The sequence below is a fragment of the Malaclemys terrapin genome, chromosome 2, assembly GCF_027887155.1.
Source record: "Malaclemys terrapin pileata isolate rMalTer1 chromosome 2, rMalTer1.hap1, whole genome shotgun sequence".
In the NCBI taxonomy this organism is placed as follows: Eukaryota; Metazoa; Chordata; order Testudines; family Emydidae; genus Malaclemys; species Malaclemys terrapin.
In genome coordinates, this window is record NC_071506.1 from 92830935 (window position 1) to 92849176 (window position 18242).

An 18242-nucleotide genomic window follows, 5' to 3' on the forward strand; every position below is an offset into this window, starting at 1 on the left:
GGTATTGCGGTGAGCCATAATTGGGGTTCCAATTATGGACATAAGCTATTTGCATGAATGCTGCATTAATATATTTCCCATTATTTCCAATACATTAATGTATTTAACCTCATGGTTACACTTACCAAAAATCCCCTACAGTTTTGTTAGAATTTTGTTATTTTGTTCTTTTGCAATGTATTTGGTTATCACAAGATACATATTATGAAATCTTGTAACCCTAGGTTAAATAGTAATGCTAGCCTTATGATAATTGCTAGGGTCATTAGGCCTTAAACTTATTACCAAGTCTATTTCATTATTTATACATTTATTCCAACTTTAATATTAACATCTTTAAGCACCTTGTTTGTAACTTGAATAAAAGCTTAAACCTTCCAAGATCAGACCCAGGGTCAAAGGTCAACACTTGTGAATTGTGTCAGAATCAGGCCCTAAGTGATTAGCCTTGTAGAAGACAATGATTGGGAATTGGAACTCTTGGAAGAGAAATAGAAGCTACCTTCACTCTCACCCAGAGGTGCATGCACACTTCTATATCATTACCCTCTTACATACCATTCTGTGATGAAAGGGGAAAAGAGGGCAATTTGTGACGCACAAGGTCATGGTTGAAAGTCGTCATCTCACCCTGCTATGTTCAGGTACACACACACACACACACATCGCTGTTTAATATAAATGTAAAAAAAGGGAAACGAGAAGAGGGATAGTAAATACAAGTTAAGGATGTAATTTAATTTGAGCAGTCAGAAGGATGACAACTCACACATGGGCTTTAAGTATAAGAGATTAAAAATAGAATAATATGATTTGTTTATTCTAATTAGATGCTCTGCTTTCATACTGTTTGGTGAGTTGCTCAATATTAGATGCACTACATTTCACAAATGGCAGTAATGAGCAACACCAATTGATCTATGTCAGAAATGATCTATTCCAACTATTGTTTTTTGACTGATTGTACTTAATATGTAATCTTAAATTTACTCAAAGCCACCAGATTTCATGAATAATTTGTCAAATAAGTGTTAGTGTATTCATGTAAAGACTATGACAATGGAATTCTTCTCTAATTTATTTTATAAACATACTGCTAGTTGTCTGAAGAGACGTACACAGGATGTGTTTCACTACATTAAATAATCCCCATATGGATGCTTAATGGATAAAATGCCTACAATGTTAATATTTTCATTAGGCCATTTAATAGCATACAAGCATGGTAAGGTTTCCAGAAAATGAATTAACATGTAATTTTAAGCATATCATGAACTAGACAACTGATGATTTCCTTAGTGAGATTTTATGTACACTCTACAGTCTATGAAGGAGAGGGGGGAAATTCACTGAATAGTTTGAATTAGATTTTTTGTTCTTGTTTTCAGTATTGTGGGGAAGTTTGTACCTCTTTATACATTGTTGAAGACAAACAGCAACATTCTGAATATGCTCTAATCTAGATTGCTCAGTCTTGAGTAGACTATATATATATATATATATATATATAGGAGGACTTTTTACATACATACAGGAGGAAGTTTTCATTTGCAAAGAAGAAGAGATGAAAGCATAGACAATTGGGAGGTGAAATTGTGATGGTGTGTTACACCAACAATCACTTAGGCTTTTTGCTAATCAAACTGTAGACATAGGTCCTGAGGCAAGACACGGAAATCTCAGAAATTAAGAATGATACCAAACTTATTGACAATGGAGAAAAATCCAAGCAGTAGGCCTGAGGTGAGCATGGAGATAGAAGAGATGGAATTATATTAGATGTTACTCGAACCCATGATTTGTCCCCAATTCTGCAAGTCCCCATGCATTAAAAGCTCTCATTAGCTTTAATGGGAGTTTTGGGTGTGCAAGGACTGAAGAACTGGGCCCATGCTTAAGTGGCTTCATGGAAACTATTCCATTTTAAACCAGTTGAAGATCTGACCCAAATACTTATGTTCAGACATTTTTTTCTGTAATATATATTATATGAAAACTGTTGGTAATATTAACGTAACATTAAAGTTGAAAAAGCAAGCACATAAATGTCAGCAAGGAAATTTAAGGTTGAATGATCACCCTTAATTCTGCTCCTTATGCTTTTACTTTAAAATAGCATCTCTGTTTATGTTATTGCATATTGTTTAGCATAACCTGGAATTTCTTATAAAACGATATATATGCATGATATTTGTGCCATACTGTACTACTCTATAATATTCTTCATTAACTAAAAAACAATTTTTAAACACAAAAAAACAAGCCCCAGAATAAAGCATTGAGATGAGTCTCTTAATTAAATGTACACCTGGTTCTGCCACCTTTATTCTTATTGAGTAATACCTTACTCCATGAGTAGTCCCACTGAAAGCAGAATCTGCCCTATATTTAAGTGACAGCTTATTCAAAAATGCATTTACAAAATCCTAGCTCATGTTTTTTCACAATGCACAAGAATGGCTCCTACAGAACTCTCAAGGTTTAATGTCTTTTGCAACACTGAAGATCATGACCCTGCTTTCACCTTAGCAAATATTTACCTCTTAGGTCAATAAATCTTGATAATTCACTTATCTGAAGTCACTACTGCTTATTAGATACCCTTTCAACTAGTTGAAATGTCTCAATCAAAGTCATTTCTAATTGGCACAACTGGAAAACACATTGTTGCAAGGCTCTTGACACTATATAACAATATTGATCACAGTGGCTCAAAAGGCTGCTTGTATATTTGTGCACTGACAGAATTTCCTATATCTACATGCTTTCTTGTTAATTAAACAGCTGCAATTAATACACAAGTGCAGTTAATGGATCCTTACACATTGGGTAAATTAGGCAGCACCAAAAATGTCCTCTTTTACTTTACGTTGTCAAAGGGGAATTTCTGAAAAAGCAAATTATGTATCAGTGTGATAGCAATGGCATCTGGAATATGTGGATAGCATTCTGATAAAGTCATTTGACTGATTCCAGTAATGCTGTCTGCCTCTCTTTGAAATAAGTCAATACATAATGCAAGCAGTGCATTGGTTACCGTCTACAGAGCTGTCACCACTCACCAGTTGCTCAGATAGTACATTGAACCTGGTCAAAGAAAGGATGTCTACGTAGAACTGTTGACTGTATTAATCAATTCTTTTGTCAATGTGTGTGATTCATGGTCTAAATACCCTTTCCTAGTTATTGTATTCTTCCTCCTTCTCTGCTAAGGAGTTTAAATAAGCCCCCACTCTACAACACATGATAACCAATGCCACTAGAATATCTTGCCTAAACTGAAAGAATTTTGTTCAATGTTTTGCAGAAACATTTTCAAAAATGGTAAATAGCAGTTTAGCTAATTAGGGAAACCGTGCCAAGGATGTTGAGAATTAATGTGTTTTACATTTTTAGAATTATATCTAGTTCCATATGTAAAATAGGCTGCTTGGAGTTTGTTTATTGTCATGGATAGCACTTCCACCTTTATCTTTCAGATTTCCCCCCCTCTGTTCTGTCCCTTTTGCTGTTCTGTCAGAGGCAGAATTGGTTGGAAGTAGACAAGGAACCAATGCAATAGCTCAGATCGGAATACCCTGGAATTCTGAGGTTCTAAATGTCAGTGCTGGCCCTAGTCTGTACAATGAGCTAAATTAGACCCCGGTGTCCAGTCACCCCTGAACTCCAGAGAATAATTTTGCTTCTTGAGCTGACTCCTGGGTGGAATATGGCATGAGAGAACTGAAGCAGCACAAACCTGGGTGTTCCATTTCATCACATGGGCTATAGAAATTTCAGTGACCTCACATTTTATTTTCTATTTGGCTCTCAGTAACAGGAATATGAATGGAATATATAGCTCCTTCTAACACAACTCCCCCATGCAGTGACTAACATGCACACTTTATTATATGAAAAGTGCAGTTGTAGTTAGCAATTCCCAGGGAATAGTCAGATTTTTAAGTAAGAATAGAGAAGCAGGAATTTCAGCCTGAATGCCTAAAAGAAGTTAGGCTCCTAACTTTTATTTAGGATCCTAACTTCCATTGATTCCAGTAGAGGTTATGTTTCTATTTAAGCATCTACATCCTTTTGAGCACTCAGTACTTTTGTGACTACAGTGAATTTTGATTGAAAATATACGTTGCATTTTGCTATGAATTTATTCATGATAAAGCCTCAGGGGAAACTGCCTCTTTCCCACCAAATTCTGACCTTCCCCTCAACAAGCAACTTCTGTCCTTTTCTCAGCCCTTCTGTTCTTTTATTTATCCCTATCATTTTCTTATATGTCCTCTATCCATTTTCATATTTCTTCTCTTTTTATAAGTTTTCTTATTTTTACATACTTCCCCTTAGGGATAGGTTCACAACAAAACATAAGCATGGTGATGTTGAGCATTGCCACACCTGACTTTTTGCACCTAGAAAAGCACTGGAGTTTACAAAACCTTAGACATCCAGGTCCCCTATACACTGAATGGGGAGAGATATGCATCTTAGGGCACATCTTCACTGGCAATGTTAAAGTGTAGTCGTGGTATAGCGCTGAGAGAGAGCTCTCCCAGCACTCTAAAAAAACTACCTCCATGAGGGGCGTAGTTACCAGTGCTGGTGCACTGTCTATACTGGCATGTTACAGTGTTGAAACTTGCAACACTTAGGGGGGTGTTTTTTCACTGAGCAAGAAAGTTTCAGTGCTGTAATATGCCAGTTTAGACAATCCCTTAGAATGGGATTCACAAAAGTCAGCATGCTATGCAAGTTCCCACCTAAGCTAGGCAATGGTAGATGCTGAGGAAAGGGGTGTGTTTAAGTCCCACCCCTCTGATGGAAACACTCATTAAGCTAGGGCTAGAGGGAGGTATCTCCCTCTGCTTGAGATTCTCAGCTACAAACTCTGTCTTGGCATTAGGTAATAGTTTTTGGCAAGAAGCTGGAGGAGGGCGGAAGAGGAGGATCTCCCTCACCTTTTAGCCCAGTAGTTAGGGTACTGATCTGGGATGTAGGAAACCTCTAGTTCAAGTCCCTGCTCTGCCTGAAGGGAAGAAGAGATTTGAGCAGCAATCTACCACCTCTCCACTGAGTTCCCTAACCAGTAAGTTATAGCAGTGTTTCCCAAACTTGGGACGCCGCTTGTGTAGGGAAAGCCCCTGGTGGGCCGGGCTGGTTTGTTTACCTGCCCCATCCGCAGGTTTGACCGATTGCGCCTCCCACAGGCCGTGGTTCACTGCTCCAGGCCAATGGGAGCTGCTGGAAGCGGTGGCCAGTACATCCCTTGGCCTGCACCACTTCCCACCGCCCCCATTGACCTGGAGCAGTGAACCGCGGCCAGTGGGAGCCGCGATCAGCCAAACCTGGCCCGGCCCGCCAGGGGCTTTCCCTACACAAGTGGTGTCCCAAGTTTGGGAAACACTGAGCTATAGTATATACTGAGCTCCCTCAGTCTCTCCTTTTGATGTTGTTCTATTGTGGATTCACCAATATATCCTGTTCCGCTATACTCTGACCTTTCTGCTTCTTTAGTGAGAGAAATTAAACCCAATACTGATCAAATTAATATTTGCATATCTGTATTTCACCTGTGATCCTCTGTCTTCATATCTTAAAGAAGCACCGCATCATCTTATTTTACAAGATCCACTTATAATCTTGCACAATACATAACTACATTGCTAAAACACATTAGACAAAGTAATGTACATTTTGCAGAGTACTTATTAATTATACTTATGTTAGCAAACTTTTCAAAAATTAGCATTCACTATTTTTAGATTTCATTAAAAGATTAATTCAAATGGGGCAAAATTTTCAATGCAATATGTGCACGATAAATGTTCATGCAGATATTACACCTGAGATAAGACACCTGTTCTGTATAAACAATTTTTCCCCACAATCAGTAAATGTGTTTGCGTTTTTGTGAGTGTAACCCTGGGTCCCTCTTTTGTATATTTGATCCATAATATTTATAGAGTCTTTGGGTAATTTATTTCCAAATTAAAGCTTTTTCAATGTCTCCCTCTGTCAAGGCTGGATCCCCACTTTGAACTTTAGGGTACAAATGTAGGGGCCTGCATGAAAACTTCTAAGCTTAACTACCAGCTTAGCTCTGGTTCCGCTGCCACCATTTCCCAATTTTTCCCTCCCTAGGAAGCCCTGAGAAACCTTTCACCAATTCCCTGGTGAGTACAGATCCAAACCCCTTGGATCTTAAAACAAGGAGAAATTAACCATCCCCCCTCCTTCCTCCCACCAACTCCTGGTGAACACAGATCTAATCCCCTTGGATCTTAAAAACAAGGAAAAATCAATCAGGTTCTTAAAAAGAAGGCTTTTAATTAAAGAAAAAGGTAAAAATCATCTCTGTAAAATCAGTATGGAAATTAACCTTACAGGGTAATCAAACTTAAAGAGCTCAGAGGACTCCCCTCTAGTCTCAGGTTCAAAGTACAGCAAACAAAGATAAACACTCTAGTAAAAGGTACATTTACAAGTTGAGAAAAACAAAGGAAAACTAACACGCCTTGCCTGGCTATTTACTTACAAGTTTGAAATAGGAGAGACTTGTTTAGAAAGATGTGGAGAACCTGGATTGATGTCTGGTCCCTCTCAGTCCCGAGAACGAACACACTCCCAAAACAAAGAACACAAACAAAAGCCTTTCCCCCCCAAGATTTGAAAGTATCTTGTCCCCTTATTGGTCCTTTAGGTCAGATGCCAGCCAGGTTACCTGAGCTTCTTAACCCTTTACAGGGAAAAGGATTTTGGAGTCTCTGGCCAGGAGGGATTTTATAGTACTGTACACAGGACAGCTGTTACCCTTCCCTTTATAGTTATGACACCCTCAATATAGTGAAATAAGACTAAAATGAATGACTATTAATTTTGTACAGTTGTTAGAATGACAAATGTTCTAGAGGCACAAAATTCAAAATTGGATCTGGATGTACATTTAGAACCAAGTTTAGTGGTCAAATCTGGCATTTCACTATATTGTCAATCATCAATCATCATCATCATTTATTTTTGATTTTACCTGAGGAAGGTTTAAGTAAAAACAGCAGACCAGATTCTTCCACCTTTTGAAAATTTACTGTAATTGGCTTTCATTTGAACATTTGGAAGGACACTCATAATTACTAAATAGGAAACAGTGGTTTTGAACATCCGTATGTAAATTTGCCTAGTTAACCATTAAAAAATGTTCTTTGTTTGCATTTACAGATCTATCAAATCTAGTTGCACAATTATGCACAAAGCATTGGTTTTTCTTTCTGAAAATTAGTCCATTAATTCCCTTCTAAAAGTATATATGTTGTAATTTGATGGTACGTATAATGAAAACATAAGCTATTGAAGATTTCTGAAAATACACAGATTCATTTCTAGTGATCAGATAATTTGTTTTATTTACACATTTTCCATATTTTCATTTACTTAATTTATTTGGATTTTTAAATGGCTTTCTGTTCAGTAGTGTATGTCATCAGATGTTCGGCTGCATGTGTGTGTGTGTGTTCTCCCTGTGTGTTTTCCCAGGTTTGTGCAGATAGCTGGCACAGCAGATCTTGAGCAAACAGCCCAATGACCACAAAATCCATTAAGGGGTGAAGGCGCTTGGTCAGGTTTATTGTCAGCAAAGCACGGTACTAGCTCCCTGGATCATTGTCTATAGTTACACTAACACATGTATGCTCATGACTATGGATGCAGATCCGTTAGTGGTGGGACTTTCCACTGCCCCCTGGGCTGGACAAAGACACTCCCTCTGAGATGCTTCTTTATACATCAATACAATCATGTTACATGCCACCCTTTACATATCAGGATGCCACCCTCTGACATATTAGGGCACCAGCCAATGCCTTGTACCTGTAGGTTCGATCAAAACATCTCTATTCATCATGCTGTCATACTGATCTTATCCTTAATATGGGTCAGCATGTTCCTGTTAGCTTTGGGGAACGTGTTTGGTATCGGGGTGTTCTGGTACCATCCTTATGGACTGTGCTTGCCTGAGTGCTTTGTGCCTAGCAACTCTTAGAAATATATGTTTTTGCAATATCAGCCCTGTGCTTGCCAATTTCTGTTAGCAGGGCCTGCCTCTTGCTCACAGCTTAACTTTGCTTTATATCTGCAAAGTTTTGACTACTTTAGCTCAGGCCTCACCCCAGGCCTCTGATACATAGGTTTATGTTTCAGGCCCTCTTCCTACTACAGCATACATTATAAATCTTCTTTTCTTCTTGAGACCTCAATCTCATGTTATTTCTTTTTCCCCATTTTCAGACTTGGTCACTTCAATGTTATCAAGTGCTGCTGTTTCTCATATCCATTTACCCACAGGCAAGTAAAATCAAAGCTAATATGGAAATGCAATGAGATTCACCCAGGATATTTTAATTTTGATTGACCAAATAAAAAAATTAAATAAAGCAAAACATGAGCTCTCAATATTGCAGTTTTGAAGGGTTTTTATGTGAGAATTTACTAAAATAAAACCTTGTTATCTTACACAGATGGTGATTTTGATCTGATTTGAAAATGCTCAAAACCTAATAGGTTAAATTTTCAGATGCAGGTTTCTCTGGTTGAACTAGAAAATACAGAGTGATTCCCTCCACTCACCCCCCAAGTAGAGATTGAGGTCAAAGACCCCAATTTCTTCATTTAGACCTCTCTATCACCATTTTGATCATCATATTTTAACCTTTGAGTTTAAAGCACAGAAGGAAAAATTGCAAGCCTGACCCCTCCATAGTTCTGGGAGAAAACAAAAGAGCTTTGCTGAACTGAGTTTTTACAATGTGCGTAAATACACAAGACAGAATGAAGTGTTGCCATACCAGAATCAAGGTGACATTTTAAGTCACATTGCAATTAAAGCTTTGCAAACCCTGCAGTATGGTCCATGGGATGTAGAAGGGAACCAACTTCTTAAGAAGTGAATTTCCCCTACAAAGCCAGACTCATCTCCACAGGAGCCCCTCTGAAGATACCAAAAGGAAAAACAAAAATCTAAGGTTCACAGGTTGTATTACAGAGGAGATGGAGGATATTGGTGGAATCAAGGGAGACTGGTTATATAGATGTTTGACAATTCCCCAGATGCAAGAACAAGCTCTACTCATATGTTGTGTGCTCTTTGACGGTTTTGGCAAACAAAGCTGAGGTTTGCGTTGAGGTTTGTGAATACAATGAATATTGAGCCTAAAGGCTAAATTCTGTTCTCAGATTTACACTATGAATCACTGAGACATGCAAAAGTTAAGCAGATGGAGCATGGTCTAGTGTTTACAGTGCTAACCAGGGACTGAGGAGACCTGAATTCAATTCCCTGCTCTGTCACAGACTCCCTGTGTGACCATAGGAAAATCACTGTGTGTCTGTGCCTCAGTTCCTATTCTGTAAAATGGGGATAACACCATTTTCCTACCTCACAGGGGAGCTGGGAGCATCAGTACATTAAAAAGTTAGTGAGATCGTCAGATACAATAGTAATAGATACCATAGAATTACCACAGGTAGATATTTTAAAGTTATGTTCCTAGTCCATTTCCTATTAACTAAAGCAGCAGTCTAGCATGTTTAAAGATAGGCACATGCTTAATATTTTGCTGTTCTGGGGCTTTAGCTACCAGGATTTGGACTTACGCCATAACCTTAATAAGGACATAAAAGTGAAAGGCTTTGTATCTCATTACCAAAGACTGAGCCTTTAATCGTTGACATTTTAAAAAATCACTTCCTAAGGGATGGTAAATGTTATCCCCATCATTGGAAGCATATTTAAAACTGTACTGGACATAAGGATTAGACTGAATATAGTTGGGATTAATGCTTCACTGGACAGGACATGGCATAAGTAACCTAATAGATCTTTGCTATCTTTAATGTCTATGTTTCAGTAAAATAAATCAGATGACATTATCTAAATGGGTTATGGAATTATAGATGGCTTAACAAAAAAATGATGACATTTGCTCAAATCAGTTTTTCTTTAGATGACCTCAAAGTTGATGCCAGCTAAACACAGGAAAGTAATAAAACCAAATGAGTGGTCACTTAATTGCCAGTGAACAGACAGATAATATTGTTATGCAAATAGAAACCAATTGTACTTGAGAATTCGAGGATTTTGAGACAAAGATGTCAAGGTGTCAAAGGCACCATTAATTCTTCTTAGACGAAGAATAGAAGCTCCTATTAGAATATAAAGAAATAATCTATAGTGAGGTAAAGGTAAGAGAAGTATTTCTCCACTTATGACAAATCCCCATGTATGCAAGTGAATTATATATAAAGATTGTACATCTTGCCAGCACTACTGTTTGAAACAGGGAGCAGTAAAGCTGGGAGAACACAACAAAAGTAATAGGCCCCAATCCAGCAAAGTGTTAGGGGGCTTATTCCTTCACCATCTCACTTCCCTGGTCCTTCTTGCATGAACAGAAAGCAACAATACCTGAAGTCCAAAGGTGCAAACAATTCAATGTTTATTGGGGTGAACTTCCAGCAAGCATGATTCCAGTTTCCTTCCTCAGTGTCCCCCTTCCCAGCTCTGACACCACAGAGCCATCCCTGTTCCAATTCCCTGTTCCCATTCCCCCCTTAGCAAAACATGATTCCAATTTCCCCACCACCATTCCCCGTTCCCATTCCCCCTTTACTTCCTGATTGACTGCAAACTATATAGTAAAACTTGAGTTCTGCTTAGTTATACCTTAACCAATCATTTTACTGAAATTTAACTAACCAATCCTAACATACTGTAACATGGTTATTTAACCAATTATATTCCACCACCTTAATTAGTTTACACCCTACAAAATTAATTATACAGCAGACAGAAACAATTACAGAACCAGACAGAGACCATGCAAATAAACATACAAAACAATACAGAAGTGAGGATTTCACAACTACATCTATACAGACATAAGGGTTTTCCAACTACATACATACAGACATAAGAGTTTTCCAGCTGTGTCTATTGATAAGTGAGTTCTTACCAGACAGAAAACTATCAAACTAAATTTTCTTTTACATGTTCTAGGCTTTTCCCTTTATCTGGAGGTGATAGATCGGATCACCTCCCTAACAGCCCCAGATGGCCTTATTTTAATGTGACTAGTTTGGAATGTGAGGATGTGACCATTCACTTCTCAGCTTATGGTTGCCTCTGCTGCTTAGCCAAATGCCTTACTTAGCCTAAGAACAGAGCCTCAGACTGTCACAGTATGAGAAGGCCCTTTCACAGACAGACAGTGATTTCGATTCTTTCTTTTATACCTCTATAACTAGCTAAGTGATAAGAATACACGTACATTCTTAAAGTATAGTCCTTTACAGACAGGCCTGAATATCTATATCCTAACACAAAGCACTTGGGTATGTACTAAGATTTAATCATGTGGGCTGTTAGACAACACATGACCACGATTCGTCGCTGAATTTGGTCTGCTGGTTGGATCATTAGCTTTCCCAGCCCAGGCCCGGTACTGATGGGTAGTGTGATGTGAACACTGATCAATTGCAAGTTTATCTGTGCTGACAACATCTGCTGCAGCTATCAAGCTCAGTTCTTCTCAGAAATTGATGAGGTCTTGAATGAGGATATGCAGCTCAGGGCAGACGATTGTACTCAATGGCGCCTGCAGCTGCGCTTTCACAAGACAGTTTTTAGTATATTTCATCTGCATAATGCAAGCGTAAGCCACAAGTTAAACATTTTCTTCAATGGCCAACATCTGCAGTGTGGTCCAAACCTGGTTTACCTCAGTGTGACATTGGATAGGTCATTAGCATACTGTAATCACTTGAGGAAGAAGGTAGCCAAAGTCAGCATTCAGAACAATCTGTTCAGAAAATTAGCTGGTTCAACCTGGGGTGCGAGTGCTTGATGCTTAGAACATCAGCCCTTGCCCTCCACTATCCAGAAGCAGAATACTGCACTCCTGTCTGGTGTTGCTTGTCTCAAATTAGACTGGTCAATGTAGAGCTTCGCAAAGCTATGTGTATTGTTACCGGGACTTTATATGAAACTCTGTTGGCATGCCTGCCAATACTTAGTAACATAGCACCACCCCCTATTTACTGTGAGAAGGTCTCTGTCATGCTGCTGGCCAAGATCCATGAGAACAGCGACCTGCCTTTTTATGCAGAGCTCTTCAACCACCCACCAGCTCATCTGTCTTCTGGACACCTTTGATGGTATTTATGCCACCACAGGACATGAGAGTGGAATCTGTTTGGCGCAATGAGTGGTCAGCGACAACAATTGTTAATCATTCCCTCATCAGGGACCCAACCATCTGTCCACAGTTTTGATCTGCCAAGGCACCTGTGGTCATCTCTGAACTGGTTTTGAACAGGACAAGGCAACTGTGCAGCCAATCTCTTTAAATGTTTTTTTTCTAATGACCTGTATGCAGCTGTGGTCAACTTCAGGCTATGTTGCATATCCTTGACGAATGCCCATTGACATATTTTGATGGTGGGCTGCCGGCTCTCCACCTGGCATCAAGTGGCTGGGCACATTGTGAATATGCTGAGAGAGGTCATGTGGGCAGTTCTTGTGGATACTTAAAGTTAAGCCCATGCTTAAGTGCTTTGCTCAATCAAAATCTTAGTGAATATTCTTGAAGATAAAATCTGCCAGTCTGCCTCACTGACAGCTTTACCCCTTTTTATTCTCTTGCTCACAAACATTTGACTGAGTGAGGCTTTGCAGTAGATTCAGAGAAAAGAAAAGCATCAAGAACAAATATTTGGGAGAGAAATCAAACTAGAAGTACTCTCTTCTAGCATATTTTTATCCCTATTTATTGTAAATACAGCAATTCATGAATTTTTAAATATATATGTATTTTTCAAATAAAAAAAATTACCAATAATTTGTTTTCAGTGAAACAGTGAATGATGAAGAAAATATTAGATGAACAAGTTATTAAAATATAACTTTTATTGAATGAACTACTTGATGAATATTACTCAGTCAAGTCTAGTTTCAAATATTTGAAGAGTTTTGTTCATTCAGATTTTGCACAAAGATACAGATTGGTTCTAAACTTATCCAGCCTGATTTACCCATCCTCAGTTCATAGATAAATGAATGTGAGGCTATTTAAACTGGCATTAACTTTCTATCACTGCACATCTGGGGAGGCAGTCTCCCTCCTGCTATAGTATCATTATACTGTTACAGCAAAGGGACCATTAAAAACTTGGATTCTGACCAGAAGAAAATTCCTCTTCTCTTCTGGTTCATACTGCCCTCAGCAATGATCATCATGGTATCTGAGTGCTGTCCAGTAGAGCATTAAGTGACAGGTTTAATATCTGTTAGTGTGAGAACTGAGTAAGACAGCAACATGCTGCCTGTAGAGGATTCCTGTGCAAGCTCTGGTGCAGTGGAATACTAGGTGTGGGCTCAAAGCCTAAAGGGCGCAGTGCTAAGGGTGGTGTTGGGAAGGGGCAGATACAAAAAGGAACAGAGTCACAGAAGATCTTAGAATCATAAAAATGTAGGGCTGGAGAGGACCTTGAGAGGCCATCTAGTCTAGCCTCCCACACTGAGGCAGGGCCATGTAAACCTACACCGTGCCTGTCCAACCTGTTCTTAAAAACCTTTTGTGATGTGTATTCCAAAACCTCCCTTGGAAGCCTGTTCCAGAGCGTAATGACCCAGCTGCTGATTAAGCCAAATACTTCTTTGTCCTACCTTCAGTGTATATGGAGAACAATTGATCACAGACCTCTTTATAACAGCCCTTAACTTATTTGAAGACTTATCAGTTCCACCTCCGTCTTCCTTTCTCATGACAAAACATGCCCAGTTTTTTTTTTAACCTTTCCACATAAGTCAGGCTTTCTAAACCTTTTATCATTTGTGCAGCATTCCTGTGCTTGGATGCAGCTATGGAGATTCTGCTGAGCACAGCTGCCAGCTCAGTTTTGGCTGCTGTAATTTTGGCAGCCTAGAGTTATGCTGATTTGTGCAGCTATGTTTAGCTACACCAGCTAATGATCCAACCCATGTCAGGACAGGAAGATTTTTTTTTTTTGTTATTTGTTAATACATATTTAATTCAAATGCACAACAGCCCTTTAATTAAGGGATGAACAACGTTCAACATTTAAAAAAAATTGTTTTTTAGATGAAGGTAGTGTCTAAAGGCCCCAGTCACCATATCGTGTAAGGGACTCTACATATAAATATGGTAAGAGACAGTCTCTGCCCTGAAGAGCTTACAGTTGAAACAGACAAGACAGAGGCTGGAAGAAGAAAGAGAAGTACCGGAAGGTGAAGTGGCTTGCCCAAGGACTCCTGGACTATATTGCCTTTCATCTATAAGACAGATGTCCAAAGAGTCCTGTAACAATACCTTGACAGAAAGAAGAGATTTGACATTCTTGATGTTTCCAAGGTAAAGAAAGAAAGATGATGACGACGAGACCTCCAGGCTTTAATAATAGTCTAAAATGGGCTTAACTTTTCCATCTGCCCAAACCATCTCTTTTTTTCTTGCCAGGTAACTGTAAAGAGTTAATTTTTGGTCTTTAGTGTTTTCAAGACTGTATCATGGGCCGCAATCAAATTTGTTTTCTCCAGTTTTATTCACAGTTTAACAATGTCCTCTTTTCCTCAGTTTTCGGCACCATGTAATTGAATTTATAATTGACGGTGGTAGTTAAGTGCATAGACACTTTCATGCTAAGGTCTCTCACTTGCTGATTCATTATCTTCATGAAAGTGCTTAATGATGGTTCACTGTTTGTCAGGAGTGTATGAATCCAATCAGAAGCTCAAATGCTCCCCTTTGGTGTGCATTGCAGAGGGAAACAAAGCTAAGATAATGCATGGTAACAGTAAGTACCATGGTAATGGGAAGTTTAAGGGCTCTAGACAGCTTGTGGCATTTTAAACATTGGGTAACCTACGTCTACAGTGCAATAAAAAAACCCGCAGGACCAAGTCTCAGAGCCCCCGTGAGCTGACTCAGCACTCCCACAATTGTAGTCAGCTTGTTCTGGTGTTAACAGTGATAGGAAAATGTCTAATACCCTAGCACAGATGAGAGATGACAAAGATGAAAATCCAGGGCCAGATCCTTAGAGTAAATCAAATAAATTCCTTTGACCCTTGTGGTGTTATGTCAAATTACCTAACTGAGGATCTAGCCCCTGTGCAAATGTGGCTAAAATGTTTCATTCTATTTTTCACTGCATCATGTTTTAGAAAGCACATTTCAAACTATTTCACTATCATCTCAATCAAAGTGTACTCTTTAGGGATTGGTTTAAAAGCAATGTACAGAGTAAAAAAAAGCATTTGAATGAAAGCTATATGAAAATAGCAAAAGATAGTTAGACTATTTAATAACTATTAAATTATTAATTTTCCAGCTATAGACTAAAGTATGAGATTTATTATATTTATTTTTACATACAAAATGGAATGTATCAGGCATACATATGAAAAAATAAACTGGGTGATACAGATAAAAATTCAAGGATTTTGAATGTTTTACCTCATTTCTAAAGGTTAATTTAAAAGCAACATTTTTCTTTAATTATTTCCCTACCCGTGATTACATAAACACAGATTGTTCTAATTGGTTATAAAGGGAATGGCAAAAGGGTACACCAACAGCAAGCAGAAAGTCACAATTAAAAGAAGAAATAAAAAATTGCAACCTAAGAAACAACTGTCATACTCACTGATGAAATATGAAAAGCAGCTGGAGATTAAACTGTGAAAGTGAATTTATATAAAACCAGAAAATCTGGAAGAACATAGCCATGAAAATCAATGCTGCAGGCAAAACAGGGACTCTTGGAAGGCAAGAAATGTTGGCATGACATAATAACTAATAAGAGCTAGGAAGTAGTTAGCAAAAGGAAATATCTTTTCACTGGTGGAGGATGGCCACTGTGTAGTATCCCTGGAGACCAAAACAGAAGTAACAATAGGCTGCAAAGAGATACGAATAATGTAACTGCTTTCATGTCCAAATACACACAAACACAGAAGATATTGATTTATGATGTTACAAGAATGTGTTCATGTATGTCTTGTGAATGAAAGGTAATATCATTTTCAGACAATTGTAAGGTTGAGAGTATATCAGTAATCTATAGTAAAATACATTACAGGGATATTGTAATTTTCCTAAAATCAAACATTAAAAACTCAGGCAATTCAGAATAAGGCACAAAAAAAAACTTTTCTCTGCCCTGTGGTGACACTATGCGATATCCATATGATTACGACAAAGGTATTGTTGTATTTTTGACTATTTGAGGTAAACATGATTGTTCAAGATGTTTCATTTTCACTATGTTGAATTAACATGTTTACTTGTAAATTCTCAGAAAATTCTCTCTCTAGTCAAAGAGTAAATGTTGTAATTTTAGGGAGGATGCACTGTGTTTTTCATACATTAAAAAGATGTACTTAACAAAGTGGTTGAAACCTGCTTCGAGTGCACAATTCAGCTCAACCTTACTTCTATAATGTAAAAATATAAACATATTTGCTCAGAATGACTTTGATTCTGTGAAGTGCTGAAAGTCTAGGCCTGAATAGGAGCCTACAGCAACCTAAGATCAGGCCCTGTGAGAACAAGTATATAAAACCATGCAGATTCATTTTCCTTTTTAGAACACATTGGGCCCAAGTTCAATTGGAGTTGAAAGGTTTCAGCACCATTCTGGAGACAGCCAGTCACTCAGGGAATGAGGGTTCTTATTTCCAGACAATTATTCCACACAGGGCTGATATGAAATGTCAGCAGTTCATGCAAGTGCACCATAGGATTAGGGCACTATCCAAGATAAAAGTAATAGGCACAATTTTTCAGGTGTAATTTTGCCAGATGTTCTCTTACTATTTTATTATTTTCCCTTCAACACTTTAAATTTTAATGCTAAAGAAACTGAAAGATGGTGAATACTTTACAGCCAGAAAAAATATGTCCTGTTATTCTGCAAATGGGCCCTATACAATTCTGCCAATACATGTCACTCTTCATTTGCAATCGCGGTGACCCTGCACAGTGTGCACACCCACTTCTGCAAATAAAACCTGAGGAAGAGGGCTAAAGGGAAGAAAATATCTGAAATGTTTTTCTGAGTAAAGATTTGACCTATACTGTTCTATTGAGAAGGCAGGGTATGTTTTCCCCTTCCTAAAGAGAGTCATGGGATCCGTCCCAAATCCCATACATCTCCTGTGAACTCTGTGGATCCCAGGACATCAGAAAGAAGGGCCATTGTTGTCTGCATAAAGGCTCTGTGCATCTTCATTATCTCCCCTCAGCAGGTGGACTGGCATAGAGCCATTGGGTGGATTAATTCTTCAGTGATTTACACCAGGTGAGAATCTGGCTCTTTATGTTTCTGCTTTTCTTACTGGCTAATAGTAAAGATTTCTATACTCTGCTGAACTATGATACTCAGAATTAATCTAATTTACACATTTAACTTCATTGTATTACGAATGTATAGTTTGAATGTGTACATAAGCTTGGAGAACAATAGGTGCATTTTAAGAAGAAAAATAAAATAAGACCACTGAACGATACTTCTGTTGCATTAAATTTTATAGCTGCAAAGAATAAACTTTAGTTTCAATATGGAGAAGTAAAATAAAATGAAAGCTAAAAATATGAAATATGGAGTAAAGTTTGAATAAATTGAAAATATTAATGAACCAATGTAATAAAGATACATAAATGTTTAATGTTATTTTAAGTACAAATATTAATACTTTATGTGTTCTTTTAAAGTTTTCTTGAGGCAGCAGCTCTGTATTTATGTAAATTATAATGCAAAAACATTTTCCCTGGTCCTGTGGCTATGTATATGACTATAATTCAATGTACTTAATTTAGTAAATAAGGTTTAAATTAAATATTTATATGCCTAATTTTTCTTAAAAAATAGAACCTGCCAAAAGTTTGTCAAGTATCATATTGCTCATTCATACATAATAAAGTGATAGTGCAACTAGTAATGCAAAGCGACAAGGAAAGTAAAACAAAAGGAAAGAGACTGAGTTTGAGATTGTGGGAGTATTTATGTATTTGTATTTTGTGTCAGTGGTGGGCTCAGTTGTAGCGCTGTCATAAGCCTTGACCAAAGGTTAAGAGCACTGTTGCATTGTAGCAGACAGGAAGGCAGAGCGTGAAGCTGATTGTCACACTCTGTTTGTTGGGTTTCCCTTTGTTCTGAGAGGCAAGTACCCTCCACCA